Source organism: Mauremys reevesii, linkage group 5 (assembly GCF_016161935.1).
Source record: "Mauremys reevesii isolate NIE-2019 linkage group 5, ASM1616193v1, whole genome shotgun sequence".
NCBI lineage: Eukaryota > Metazoa > Chordata > Testudines > Geoemydidae > Mauremys > Mauremys reevesii.
In genome coordinates, this window is record NC_052627.1 from 86,550,468 (window position 1) to 86,565,866 (window position 15,399).

The 15,399-nt window shown below is 39.7% G+C and overlaps 2 long non-coding RNA genes across 3 annotated transcripts in view; one reads left to right on the forward strand and one right to left on the reverse strand.

The window, feature by feature from the left end:
* The window catches only part of LOC120406727, a 52,212-nt gene extending 51,607 nt beyond the window's left edge, over positions 1 to 605 (forward strand). Inside the window, exon 3 of the long non-coding RNA XR_005599531.1 lies at positions 100 to 605. This is a non-coding gene — a long non-coding RNA (uncharacterized LOC120406727). The remainder of the gene's footprint in view (positions 1 to 99) is intronic.
* Positions 1 to 15,399, reverse strand: part of LOC120406728 — a 32,677-nt gene that overhangs the window by 3,177 nt on the left and 14,101 nt on the right. The window contains exons 2-3 of one of the 2 annotated variants that reach the window (XR_005599532.1): positions 11,250 to 11,310; positions 757 to 861 (exon numbers count right to left, since the gene is read on the reverse strand). This is a non-coding gene — a long non-coding RNA (uncharacterized LOC120406728). The remainder of the gene's footprint in view (positions 1 to 756; positions 862 to 11,249; positions 11,311 to 15,399) is intronic. The other variant, XR_005599533.1, reaches the window with a different exon arrangement.

Sequence of the window (15,399 nt, forward strand, 5' to 3'; positions counted from 1 at the left end):
AAATTTAATTTCAAAACACGTTTTTTAAATGAAAAACTGAAATGCTCCTTTCCAGTATTGTCACTATCAAAATGCTTCATTTTGGTTTGTGTTTTTAAGGAAATTTCACTGAAATCAACATATTCCTGTTAAACACGTGGATTCTTGGCATGGAAAACTGTTCGATTGCAAACTTTCCAACCAGTGCTAATCATTCTCTTGTTCTGAAGACAAAGATGGGTTTTGTTTTACATGTTTCTATTAATTATGATTTATTTGTATTGCAGTAATGATCATGGCTCCATTATGCTAGGCACTGTATAGGCACACAGAGCCTCTTCTTCCCCAGAGAGCATGCAATTTAAATAGACAAGGCAGAGAAAGCATAGGAGAAAGAAAGTACTATTACCCCCATTTGAATCATGAGAAACTGATTTTACGCAAAGATTTAGGGCCAGATTTTTAAAGTATTTAGTTGTTTAAAGATGCAGATAGGCATCTACTGCAATTTTCAAAAGCATCCATATATTGTATATGTTAGTCTACTTAGCCTAGGGACTGTCTTAAACACTGAATTTGTTGTGTGCGTGCAAAGGCAAAATTGTAAATATTAATTATCTATGTATTTCTACCACTTATTGCAATTAATCTTTAAAAATATATTTATTTAAATAAACAATATTTTTGTATAAATAAACCATTCACTGCAATAACTATAAATGCTTGTTTATAATAAAATGGCAAAGTAAGGTTTATATGAAATAAATGAATAGATACCTTTGTTATTTCTAGAAACATTTTTTTTTCTTTTTAAAATGTTACACCTGGGAACCTCTCAAACATTTTCCCACTGTCTCTGAGTTCTTCCTTTGAGTGCGAGCACTGCTGAAAAGGAGTGTAGTAGTAAATGAAATTTGCCTGTTGGCCTTACTATGAAATAAAGAACAAATTTCATATTTGCTGCAAGAGTATTTTTGTGTGACATCTACTTTTCACTTATGGCACAAATATACTGTTGAAGCTTGTTTCTCTTCTCCACTGTTTCACAAATTCACCAAAACAACTAATTTCTTTTCATTCAGATTTATATAGATTATTTTTATTTCATGTTGCTAGTAGCACTCCCCTTATAACCTTCAAAATGCAGTGCTAGATACCATTAAACAGGTATACATTCTAATTGCGCACATTTGAAAACCCATTACTAGCAATTAACCTCTATTCTACCTGTAATTACTCCTTTAATACATAGTCCAAAACTTCTAGTACACACAATGGAGCAATTTTTTCACTGACATAAACCCAGTATAACCCTACTGAAGTGAATGGGGATGCAGGGATATAGATCAGTGTAGAATTTTGTCCAGTTTTGTGGTCCCTTTTGTCTTCTGCCTAAGACCACTGTTTCCTGTACCCTGAAATCTTCCTTTTCCTTCAGTGGAGACATCTTTGTTTCAAGACCTATACTCTGGTTTGTCTTTTCTCCAGTCACAAAATAATCATCTCTATGCTATGCCTCATATTTGCCTACTTGGTAAGTGAGCATCCTGTGACAGCTTTCCAATCTACATGGAGGCAATTTATGTTCCTGCCAAGCTACCTGCTAGCGGTGTTTCTTTTGTTTGTTAATTTTCTTCCCATATGTAAAATTAGCAATTTCCTGGCATGACTAAGGCATCTTGTATGCACCATCAGAAACATAATTTTACAGACATGTTAGTTCCCAGGCAGCAAATTATATGCCAAATATGAAATTGCTATTTCCAACATTTTGGTACCTTGTTAATCACAAGAAAATAATGACAATTGTGTACTGTACATTCTTTCTGCTAATATTAGTGGAAGCCAGACTTGTGCTATAGGACTATATACAGGTTGCTGGGGTCAGAGCTGCTGAACCAAGGCTGGCTAACACACATAGCCACTCCGTCTCAGGGCATGACCTGCATGCTGGTTGTGAGTGGCCCAGGTTGGGAACTACAACACCAAATCATTGTGGGGCACCCATGGTTGTGGGACTGGCGGAGACACAACCCTTCACTGGTCTGGATTGCACCCCAGCATGCGACGGGATGTAACCAGGGAAGAAAGAGAATAGTCCATGTATCTCTACATTGTATCAGTCCCTTGCTGCTGGATGGCCCCAGCACAAAACTTGCTTAAGCCACCTTTGTACCCTTCCAGTCTTGCACCAAGCACAGCTGAGAATCTGATCTTCAGCACACTTCCAGCAGAGAATAAATGCATTGTACAAGCATCTGCCAAAGGATTTGTCTCCACTTGAAAGTAAATGCAGCATAAGGTAGGGTATAAATTTAAAGTGCAGCAGCTGTTCTTGAATAATTCCATGTATGGACACCCTTATTCCAGAACAAGGGTACCCTGTTACTGTTTAGATTAATCCACCATTAATGGAATAGAGAGGGGAATCTTTTCTGGCAAACTTATAACATTAAAACTCTAAAGCAAGCTGGGAAACTACACCAAAGGCTATATAGCCTGGGTGCCTCATTGAATTCAGATTGCAACTCTGGAAACAGTGTTAATCAGATGTTGTATGTGGCATTTGTGACAAATGACCAAATTGCATTTGCCAGTCAACCAAATGGTTGGTTTGTCACACATTAAAACATTGTATATGACATGCTGGCTGCATAAAACAAGAGAACATAATTCCAGAGTAACTCTGAGATTTAACTCTTGTGACTATTCTGTGACTAATATGTTGGGAAGGGGGAGGAGAAAAGCACAGAAGGGCAAGAATTAAAAATCTAGACCTCCTCACTACTAACCCCCAGGCCCTCAGCCCTCCTTAAATGCCTGCTTAAATGAATGGACTTTGCAGAATGTCCTAGAACAGACTAATTCAGGCTAGTTCCAACCAAGGGCTTGGAGAATGAATTGCAAAGGCTAGTGTCCCTTGTGGAGAGCACCCTGCAAGGAGACTCCTCTCTTAGGTCCCAGTTCAGTGAGTTCTATAAATTAAACCTAAATTAAGCATGTGAATAGTCCCATTGAAATCAACAAGATTACCTACATGCTTAAGCTTAGGTATGTGCTTACATACCTTGCTGAATCAGGGCTTTATATACCAGCTTCAGTAACCTTTGCTGGTTTCAACTGTGGTAGGATCACACAGGCAGACAGATGATTTCTGAGGCAGGTTGGTTCAAAACCATTTAGGGGCTTACGGGCCAGAATCAACTCCTTCAGTACCACCAAAGTACCTGGCCTGTAAAGCCCTAAATGGCTTGGCTACAGCTTGTCTAAGAGACTGCCTCTCTTACTATATGCTGTGAAATTTATATGTTTTAAATCCACACACACACACCACAAACTAATTGAAGGCAAAAAGATCCCTTCTCTTCTCAAAGTTACATTTCTATGAAAAGGAGGGAAAAAAAGCTTCCTGCTAAAAAGTAAAAATTAACTCTTGGACCTACTTATGGAAAGTAATGCACAGTGAGCACTGGGAATTGTGAATACTCTTCCCAAGCAGAACCTTTGCAAATATTTTTTCAGTATGTTTTAATATCAAATCCCATGTGTGTTAATCCCATAAAAAGGGATTAAAAACATGTATAGATTAATCTAAAATGATATTTACATGAGAAAAATCAGTTAAAAGCCTAATAGAGTGGTCCAATAAGAACTGGGTTTTTTTAAAAATGTAATCTAATACAGACTACTCAAAAACATCCATAGACCCTATAACATTGCCTTGTGTAGTTAATTATTTCCAGAAATTTCTACTCTGAATTTGTCTAGCTTCAGTTTCAAATTATTGGATTGTGTTATACTTTTGTCTGAAAAATTAAAGAGCTCTCTATAAGCAGAAATTCCCCCTCCCCCATGGCTACAAGACTGTGATCAATTCATCTCTTGGATAAACTAAATAGATTAAGCTTCTTTATCCTGTCACTGTTAGGTGGGTTTTTCAGACTGTCCCAGGGTGGCTGGCCCCTTTAAATAAAGAAGATCCAGCCCCTTCACACCCACCAAATCAGCTGGTCCCAGTTTGGCCAGTTAAGAGGAACAACAGGAGGACTGAAGACAATCTGTAGGGGAAGATGCTGGAGTGTGGTATGTGCTATGTTGATGGACTAGCTGTCTTGGGATTTTTAAGATGGATATGCAGTTGGGTTGATTAATGGACTATGTTCTGGGGCTTTTATTACAGATTATTTGTACTATTTTTTTAAAATAAATTCTTCCCCTCCCCCTGCCAGAGATCATTGTGTCGAGAGTCAGTTGTGGAGTCCTTAGGGGCCAGAGAGGAACAGTGGGATGGTAATCCTGGCATTAGGGCACCCAGCCACATTGGCACTGGAGGATCATGGGGAGATCTTCACATGCACTTTGAATCATTATTGTAGCTCCCTTCTGAACCCTTCTCAACTTTTCAACATCTTTTATTTATGTAAGGACACCAGCAATGGTCACACTCCTCCTCCTCTGCCCTGCCATGCTTCCTGCAGAAACAGTGTAGGCACCTAATGCCAATAGAGGGCTTTCCACTGAGAATCCCAAACAAAGGGAAGTGCCCGTCTACAATCCAGACTTATGTGGGTGGGGCTTGGCACCTCCTGTTGGCGAGTTTGGGTAAGGAACTTCCAACATGCTGGCTCTTCTGAATCCCATTCTAAAGGCAACTATCTCTCCCCATTCATTGTAAAGGGAGCCTGGCTGCCTAGGCTTTGTAATCCCAGTGATCTTTGAGGCACCTACAGGTTAGGTGTGGCAATATACAGCATCACCACCAGAAGTTTCTTTGTGAATCTAGCCCTAAATGCCAAGCAGAAACCACTAAACAAACAAACAAACAAACAAAGCTGCCTAGCCTAAGTCTGGAATAAAGAGCTGATATGTGACTAGTGCTTCCGTTCTCCTTCTGTTATGCTAATTTCTGCTGAAACTGGGAGGGAAGCTCAGAGCAAAGCAGAGTTCTCTGCTCCAACTGTCACTAGCAGAGCTCTGAGATACCACACAGGAGATGGGAAGCTCAGGAAGGATTATAATGGTTTGAAGTAATTCTACCACTATCAAAGGGGAAATATGTGGAGTAACTCGCTCAGTTCTTCATGAGAAATAAGAGAAAGAAAAGAAAATAATTTGGCATTACCTGTAAGTGAAGTATATGCCAGTGGTTTTGAGCAGGAGACTTGGAATAAACAGTTCTATTCCCAGCTCTGCCACCAAATCAGTGTGCAACTATGAGCTTGTCATTTAACTTATCTTGACTTCAGTTTCTCAATCAGTAAAAAGGACATTATTCACCTGCCTCGCAAGGTTATTGTGCATGTTAATGGGTGAAATCCTGGCCCCACTGAAATCAATGGTGAAATTCCCTTTGACTACAGTGGGACCAGGGTTTCTCCCAATATCTTCAAACAATTTTGAATTTCTGATATGGAGGACTGTGTCATGATCATAAGCATAATGTAGCTCTAAGGCTATGAATACAAAAAAAAAGACTGCTTTGCTTTCAAAAAATGAACATGTGTTCTTAGCTCTGATTCTGTTAACTCTTTTGGCCCCACCTTTGCATGTAACAGTGTAACTGTTCTGAACGAGTCTGTCAATAATATGTGCTTAAACAAAGAAGATCACTTTTTTTCTCTTTGTGTTTTTCTGTTAGGCTTGAGGTTCCACCCCTACATGGCTGACTTCAGCCTGACTCTATTTTACCTCCATGCTGACTTTCCAAATAGTTGGTGACCCTACAAAGAGGGTCTGCAAAGCCAGTGGCTGTGTGCCTTCCTGATTATGGGAACCTACCTCAACTTTCATTTAAGCAGGGTTTTATTTAGCAAGATTACCTTGAAAATACAAAGTGATTGCTCAGTTTGAAGATTTGTCACTGACTTTTTCCAAAAGATATTAGTCACAGACCTACCCCGTACAGCTGCACTGGACTGGTTTCTGAAACCCATGAAAACCACGTCAAAGGTCCCTTAAACAACTTTTGAAATGCTGACAACCATGCACAGACCCAGCATACACAGCAGGACTCCACTTCTCCTGCAGCAAGAGGCTGGCAACTTGAAAATGCCCCTTCATTTTATGTAAAATGTCAAGCTTAATTTTCTTATAATGTTTTTGTGTCAAGTCAAGCACTCAAAAGTTAGGTAATGCCTCTATTCAGGTGGACTGTGTAACCTTATGGTGCCCTTTGAGAGTGTGCATTATGATAATCTGTAATGACATGAATACATACTATTTTTTCCACAGGACCTCTGCCCGATTCAGTACACGGGACAGGCGGTACTCAGGGTGGGCAGCTATTCAATATTTTCTTTTATTCTCATTGTTCGGGGTGTGAACCTAGCCCTTATTTACTGCATACTATTCAAACCTCGCTCTGACTATAGAATTGTTAAATTCCTCATCAGTTTTTCTCTAGGGTGAATACATCACAAACATTAATTAACTTATTTTCACAGCACATCTGTGAGGTGGTATTATCCCCATTTTACACTAAGAACTAAGGCACATAGTTTCACAGGTATCCACTGACTTTGGATGCCCAATGTGAGAAACCTGGAGTCCCATTTTTCAGAGTAGCACTTTATATGTTCAAAGCACAGCTCCGCTTGACTTTAGCTGCAGCCATGAGTGCTCTGCAAATCAGACCCCCCAACATCTCAAGTTGGATACCCAGAAAATGAAGAACACACATGTATGGATCACCCATACAAAGGTTTGGTTTAAATATCTTGCCCAGCATCAGGCAGAATTCAATTCTCCACCATGACATTCAATGTCCTTTACCATAAAACCATCCTTTCTCTTCCTGCAGTTCCCTGCTGCACTCACTACACACCTTCCAATTTCTGGAACAAGTGAGGCAGGAGTCAGACCACAGCATCCTTCACAAAAAAGAAGCCGGAGCTGGGGAAGGTGCTCTGTGAGTGTGGGGCCTGTTTCTGCTCCCTTATCAATCACAGCTCTGGGCAGTGTCCACTGACTTCCAGACACCTTTGAGGAACAGTGGGCGTGGTTGGGGATTCTCTGCTTGGTATACCCCTCTGGATCCCTGATTTTTTTTTAACCTGTTGACTTCAATCCTGCTCCTGTTTTTTCATGTATTGTCCGCAGAAATCAATTGTGGCATCGGCTTAGTGGTTCCTCCTCCTCCTTAGTTGAAAGGGAGGGCCATGACCTGCCTGCCCCAGTACTACAAATGATACAGAACCTCATCCATCCCCAGACCATGTCCATCCTATGGACTAAGTGAAACAGGGGTCCTGGGGGGGGAAAAATACATTATCATGTAGTCAAACACTATATACAAATGAATACAAACTAGTTTCCACTCCATGCATCTGATGAAGTGGGTTATATCCCACAAAAGCTTATGCCCAAATACATTTGTCAGTCTCTAAGGTGCCACAAGGACTCTTCATTGTTTTTCTGATACCGACTCACACGGCTACCACTCTCAAATCCGTGCAGGTGGAATCTTAGGAGAATTTAGCTGCCAAACACCCTGCTGAACATCTTTGAACTGTTTTCTTTTTGTTGTTGCTGTTGGGGTTTTGGGGGGAGAAGAGGGGACTTTGAGGTTTATAATTTGGGCAAATCTAAGTTAGTTTTCAGAGGAATAGCAATAGGTACACGCCTGGCACTGGCGTGATGCCCTGCCAAATTTCAAGTCCCTTCTCCAAAGTGCAGAGGTTGTCAGAAGTTTTTTAACATGCGCAAAATAATTTATTCCCTGCCCCCCATCTTCTTTCAGAAATGGATGAACTTTTTTTTTTTTTGCTGAAACTTACTGAATAAATTTAATCTGAGTCAGACAACTGTTCTAGGAAACTTCAGACCAAACAATTACAAATTTGGCAAAGTAATCAGCAACTGAAAATAGGGCCTTATAATGGAAATGCAACCTTAACTATAAGCTACTGGAGCCACTTACAATGAGTTGGTTAAGTCTGGAGTTGCCCTAATGAATCATTTCACTATTCATCTCCTAGTTCATGCACTACAGTGGAGGTGCATCAATTAGATTTTGATAGGGGAGAGGTGCTGTTTTAAAAGGTGAACCCAAAATGTACAGTCTTTCTCTGATCTTGTATGTCGTTGTATTGTAAAACCTACATATAATATGTTGTCTTAGCATTTTCAATCTTCATTTGGTAAGGGGGCTATTTTGGGGCTTGAGAGACCAGGGTTAAATTCCCTGGTCTGTTACAAGCTTCTTGTGTGACCTTCGGCAAGTTACTTAGTCTTTCTGTGACTCAGTTCCTCGTCTGTAAAATGGGGATTATAGAATACTTTCCTACCTCTCAGGGGCAATTAGGTTAAGTATATTAAATACTGTGAGGTGCTCAGATACTATAGTAATAGGGGCCATATAAATACCTAAAATAGAACTTAAAAGTCAGAAACAGCATGTTGTTTTAGCATCATTTTGTGTTGTGTGCAACTGTTGGGAGAGGGATGCTTAATGTTAATAGGCAAGAACTAGTTCACAGGCAGAACATTATGTGTTGGAATGCAAAATGACATAAAGGCAGGAGTCATGTCTTATAATTAACCTGAATATTTGCACCATCAAAGTAGTTATTTTGAATTAACCTAATACATTCAGAGTTGGAAATGAATGGGTAAAGGCATTTCTCTTTTCACCAAAGGAGTCTTACCCTAATGCTTCGTGATCAGAAAGTAGTATTTACTGTAATACAGTATTTCTGTTAAATTTATTTATCTCAGGGTACTAGGAAACTAACAGTCTAAGCCTTTTTTCCTTTGAACTGGTGAGAAAGGGAAACTAATTTTCCTGAGCAATCTACATTTTTTAAAAAGGTCTGTCCTTTCCATTTTAATGACTACTAATCTGTATTGCACCTTTAATTAAATACAGGGAAAGTCGCTTTGAATTTCCTTCCATGGCACAGGAGACCAGACTGCTTTGTAGAAAGAATCTCATTAAACTGAGTGCATTGGGTTGTTTTCTTTGCAGTGCCAAGGTTTCAGAAAATAAAAGGTCTAATTATTCTGTTCACAATAAAAACAAAATACTGGCCCTCTGGGCCCTGTGTTGGCAAGGACTAAGGATGCAACAGAAGTAGTACACTTCATCCCTGGGTAGGAAGTTCTGCCCACACATCCAGTACAAGTAGTTGAACAGTGATTCCTTTAGCCAGTGAAGGAACAGTGTATCCTCAGTAAAACGTGTGAGGACAATCCCCACACTAACGTAATTCTGAAGTGCATTCCTGTCAACATCAGTGTTCATCATGACTGAAAAACTCGGGCTTAACAGTTGTTCCATCTACATCATGGTAAATAGTTTGCATTAATTTATGTAGAGCTCTGGAGCAGAGTAGCATCTATAACAAGTTTGCAGGGCGTGTGGCCCCTTCCTCCAGGAAGCCCCTGAAGACTCTACTTGTCAATCAGTCAATTTGTTTGATGGCAATGAAGGCTTCTGTGTAGACTGAGGGCAGAATATAAACCTAAACTTGCCTTCTCTGTAGTGAATGTTTCAAATGTTTTACCCAATACTTCTTACTCCTATAGTAATGGCATCACTCAGTGGCAAAGGCAGGAAGATGCAAAGAGACTGTGAGCATATAATGTAACAAATATTCCTAAGCTTTTATCAAGAGGGATGTTAAATTTCTTAAACTGTTTTCCACTGCAATACTCTTTGCAGTATGAACAGACAGGAATACATCAGTGATCAGTCTATTCTTTGCTTTTTTCATTATTCCCTGCTTCTACTCTTCTCTCGAAATAATAAGACAGACTGGAAAGAGTATTTGCTTTTATGGAAATTGTGTATAGTAAAAGGTGTAGATCTAGTCTTTACACTTAAATCTCATTAACTGGGTTAGGCAGTTGGCAACATCCAAAATGAAGTGTCATTCTGAATGCTGCCATGTATTTCATATGATATTTGTATAATAGTGTGGAATTTTTCAAAAACAGTATTTATAACATTCACCATCTCTATAGCTCTGCAATTCATTTACATGACTTCCTGTAAATTTCATGAAGAAAAAGCATCTATTTCACCCAGCATTTCTTGAGCACTTGAGATTGACTGGTGTCCATGCAGATGCCAACGTGTAAGAAACTACAAGGAAGTAATTGTGCAGAAGCCAGCCGCAATAGCAGGCCCTGCAGTCTTCTGACTATAAAGAATGCTCCAAGCTAATGCCGGTGACTGTGTTAGCCATCACAGAAGAGATGGGCAGGTCCAGCTACCTCCATGCCAGTGAGAGCTGGCTCTCTGCAGCTACAGCCTGGCCAAAAGATACAGTTGCCCCCATTCTGCTCCTCAAGGCATTGTATCTTATTCTCCGGGGCACTCTGCCTCCACAGCATCCTCTCTTGTGTGCTCCCATGTACTGGAGCAAATGAGTATGGTTTAGGCTTGGTGTCTCACGCTGGAAAATGACTCCCAGATAGTTGTCTCCAGCAAAAAGGATAAGTAGCTCTAACTCTTCTCCTTGAGGGTGCATGAGAAGCAGGGGACAACTGAAAGGGATCTGCAAGTCTCCAGGAAATACTTATTGGGCTTCTCTTGTGAGTGGAAGTGGAGAAAAGGGATAATGTTGATATGAATAATCCTATCTTATTTGTGCCAAATTCAGTTGTTACCATTTTAGTGCAGTCTGGTTTTGCAGGCTAGAATCTCTGTTTATCTACAGCATGTAGATGAAATTGTTTTTTTTTTCCAGGCGTTTGTCTGATGATGAACAGATTTTGCTAACTACTGGATACAGCTCCTCCAAGCTAGTACTAGTAAATCAGATGTGTATTCAGCAGAAAGCACCATTTCATTAAATTGAATTTTCCTTATCAAAGGACACATTCCACCTACAAAATGCTGCAACATAATGTAATTAAAGAAAAGCTATATGTCAGTCACTAATGGATGCATGGGCCATAACTGCTGCTAAATGGGAAAAGAGTAACTGTCAAATTCAATAGCTCTCTAACAGTAACAAAGACGGGGAATGCATATAATGTATTTACATGAGAAAAAATGACCTGGGACAGTAATGTTATTGTCTGTTAGGGTAATCTGGAAAGTAGATGAAAACCAGTTAGACAGTAATTTAATACAAGCACTACACAGACCTAGGGGAGAAGCCATGTGTCACTGTATAGCACAGCAATAAAAAAGGTCGTAAGTAAGAATAGTTTATGGTTGATCAGAACAATTCACTTCTGAGAGCTACCTTACTGTACTTGTTCTGACTACTAAGGCAAAAACCTTAGGCAAGATACATATCTGTATCGAATATGAAGCATACCTTTTCATACAGCTAAGTAAAAGGATCTTAAACACACTGGTTACAAAGTGAACTTCTCTGTCTAGAATAGGAAAGAAACAATCAAATTAGAGCAATAACTTTAATTGTGGCATGAAGAAAGCATTTTTTTCCATTGTAAAGTAGACTAGAGAAACAAAATTGTTACCTTTCCAAATTTAATCAACCTGAGAATTATCAACAGAGTGAAGATTTTTTTATTGATATTGCAAATAATCCTCCCCCCGAACAGCAAAAATATGCCTTCCCTTCTACTCAAAACAATTATAAAAATGATTCATGCATTTATATTTTGGATAAAATTCTCTCTGATGGCAGCATGCTTCACATTTGTATACTCGGTACACAACTTGCATTGACAAAACCGCTGAACAAATCATTTGCAGTGATTAGTTTATCTGATGAATTTCATTTCTTTCTGCTTGCAGAGTATCCACAAGTAGGATGCAATTTTCTCAAATTTATTTGCTATTCAAAATTATTCAACAAATGTGATTGAGACCAGTCCATAGAGTCAAACAATTCTCTGTGAGATTTTGATTTTTCACTATGAGAAATTCACCACTATGCAGAAGAACCATGCAAAGTCAACCTACCACTTAAACTCACAAAATAAGGTTTAAGTGGAACTTTCAGTAAGCCAGGTATAAGCCTTTTCTGAGCTTCTACATGGGCAATTTTCATCTTATTGAATGCCATTGGTTAGTTGTGATAGGTCAAATGAGGATACTAGTCTAGATTAACTATTTCAATACAATACAGGAACAGGATGGTAAAGAGGCTGGTGATATTTCTGAGCTAACTGGCCTATTCAGCTGCCCCAGTGATGAACATAACATAATGCTTTAGACAGACTGTCCTGACACTGTGTAAAAAATTATGAGCACTTGAACTTATGCCAAAGGAGCGTGGTGGAAAGTAGACTCATAGGAAATGACCCTGCTGTCTGTATCCCCCGAATAGTTGTGAGTCATAGTCTGTGTAAATAGTTCAAAGTGAACAATCATAATACTAAATACCTTTTGTCATATCTAATGTTAGCTGTCCCTTTCATAATTGTGACTGTCATAGGTTTATTCCCCACTTTGAACTTTAGTGTCCACAAGATGGGGACCTGCATGGACTCCTCTAAACTTAAATCCTAGTTTAGATTTGGTAAAGCTGCCACCAACTAGAAATTCCAGTGTCTAGTACACTCCCTGTTCCCCCAAACTTTCCCTGGGGAACACATATCCCAACTTCCTTGGATCTTAACACAAAGGGAAATAATCCATTCCCCCCACCTTCTTCCCCCTCCCCTTGTCCTTGGGAGAGATACCTTGATTCAAACTCCTTGAATCAAACAAAGAGGGATTCACTTTTCCCCTCCTCCCCTGAAAATCCAAACAAGGGAAGAAATCAATCAAGTTCTAAAAAGAAAAGATTTTATTAAAGAAAGAAAAAAAAGTACACTATCTCTGTATTACCAGGATGCAAAAATACAGGGTCTAACATAAACCTGGAGAGGCTTTCCCCCCCCCCCCACTCCTTTCTCAGAATAATCAAAGTAACAACAAACAGAAATAAAGATATTTCTTCAGCAAACACACAATTGCAAATGTAGAAATCAATTATAAGACTAAACCGCCTTCTAATACTCACTATACTGAATAGAAGAAAATACTTCAGGAAACCTTGGAGAACTTGAAGAATATGTCGGGCCTCTCTTAAATCCAAAGAGAGAACGGCAAATCAAACAAAGGACACAGACAAAGCCTTCCTTCCCCAGAGATTTGAAATTATCTTGTCCCTTGATTGGTCCTCTGGTCAGGTGTTCATCAGGTTACTGCTTGTTAACCCTTTACAGGTAAAAGAGACCTTAACCCTTAACTAACTGTCCTATGACAGTGACAGATTTGTATCAGTGCTCCACTTCAGAAAATAACTGGTTTATAGTGATCTAGAGTTGGTCTTGAAAGGAAAGATGATCTAAACTAGGGTGGTCAAGGCACTAGCCTGGGGCTCAGGAGACTTGGCATATATCACTTAATTTTTCTGTCCCTCACTTCCCCATCTGTAAAATGCAGATAATAGCAATTCCTCACCTTGGAGGGCTATTGTGAGGATAAATATATTAAGAGTTGTCATGCACTCAGTTACTACATTAATGGGGGCCATGTAATCACCATAATAGATATTGTCAATAAGACTCTTGGAGGAATACTTAGGCCTGGTCTAAACTAAACATTTAAGTCAACATAATGCAGTTTATGGCAACCTAATTATATCAGTGTACACACTACAGTCATGTCCCACCGATGTAAGTGCTCTACTACACTGACATCATAACTCCACCTCCACAAAAGCTGTAGGGCTTATGTCAGAGTAGTTAGGGTGATAGTGTCTGTGTAGACACTGCATTACTTACATCAGCCGTTGGCTGTCTTGTCAACTTCAGGGCTCCATTATGGAGTCCTCAAATTGACAAGAAAGCCAGACAGCTAGACCCTGGCTGCCCCTGGCTCCTTGCTCCCAGCTGGGCTGAACTCACCCAGCTCCCTGATCAGTGAGGCGAGAAGCCCGGGGAGACAAGAGCTCTGGCTCTCAGTCCCCCATACTGTCCCTATTCAGTCAGTGGAAGTGCTCCTGGTGAGGACGCGCATCAACAACAGAAGGAGGGTAGTGTGGACATCAGCCACTGCAGTAATTACTACGGTGGATGTAAGCTGACATAACATAGGTCAACTTAAGTCTGTAATGTAGATGTGCCCTTAGACACGCACTCACCCATCTACACATTCGCTGCTATAGCCCAGAGCCCCCTAACTCTCTTAAACTTTTCACCTTACAAGGTTTTTAGTGTAACTGGCCTTTATTGCTTTTCTTTAGCACACTGTCTTGTTACTGACAATGATTATTTATTTTTCAAATTTGTTTTAATCATAGATCTTAGGAGGGACAAATTTAAATGCCATCATACAGACCTGCAGAAAGTACAGGAAGTTATTTCTCTTAAGGTTATTGGGTTAAAAATGTCACATGGTTTCTTCATTAGCTTTATACTGAAAATGTGGGGATATGTGTGATTGCCATTGATGCCATCATGTGTCTGCCCTTTATACAGCTCATTGTTTTTTCAAATAACAGATATTTAAAATGAATGTTTGGAATGGAGTGTATACCTGGTCGGAGTGTCTTACCTCTTATTCAGGTAGAATTAGTAGAATCACTACTAAACCACAGGAAACACATTGCTCTTACCAGATCCATGTAGGCTAAGTTGTGTGAGATTTTCCTTTAGTAGCTCTTTTAATATACATGTTTACCACATAAGTGATGCTGCACAGTTAATGATGCAGTTGTGCAAGTCACTCTGCTCTGATTGGCTCTGGGTATCTGATTTACATAATCACTGTTATTATTATTATTATTATTATTGTTATTATTATTACTGTACAGTTATATTTTAATGTAATTGTAAATTATGACTGTAATAACTTTAGTACTCATACCCCTCTGCTCTGAGTGGCCTCACCAAATATTGTCAAGTTATTTGCAAAAACAAACATGCCAGTCAGCTCCTCCATTCCTTCAGCTGAAGAAGATATCCTCCAAGGAGGAAGTGGAAGGGACCCCATAAGGCACAAAAAACCAAATGAAAGCAGGGTCAATCATGCATGGCTGGGATAGGATCAGGGAAGAGATGGACGTCTGCACAATTTCCCTCCCTATTAAGACCTACAAGGACTGTGGTGCAAAGCCAATACAGGCTGATGTAAATGGCAAAATATCAGAAATAGAAATCAAGTCGCTTGACTGCCAATCCTCTGCTGTAACCAGTGGCCCACACTTCCTCCCAGAGCATGATCCGGGGGGGAACACGTCCTATAATCAAATACACATCCTGCCCATGAATTGGCTGTGTATTATGTAAAGTTTATTTAACTCTTTGTTAGCCCTTAATTCGGTCCCATTATTAAAAGTGTAGCAGCTTCAATATACAGGAAACATATTCAGCAACTCCTCCCTGTGTGCTGGTGAATATACATATACACTCCAAATCTTAAACTAATCATCCAAAAGCTTATGATAGTAAATGTAAAGTGGTTTCCTGGTCTGCAGCAGCATTCTTTGAAAGGGAAGATTCCCTGGT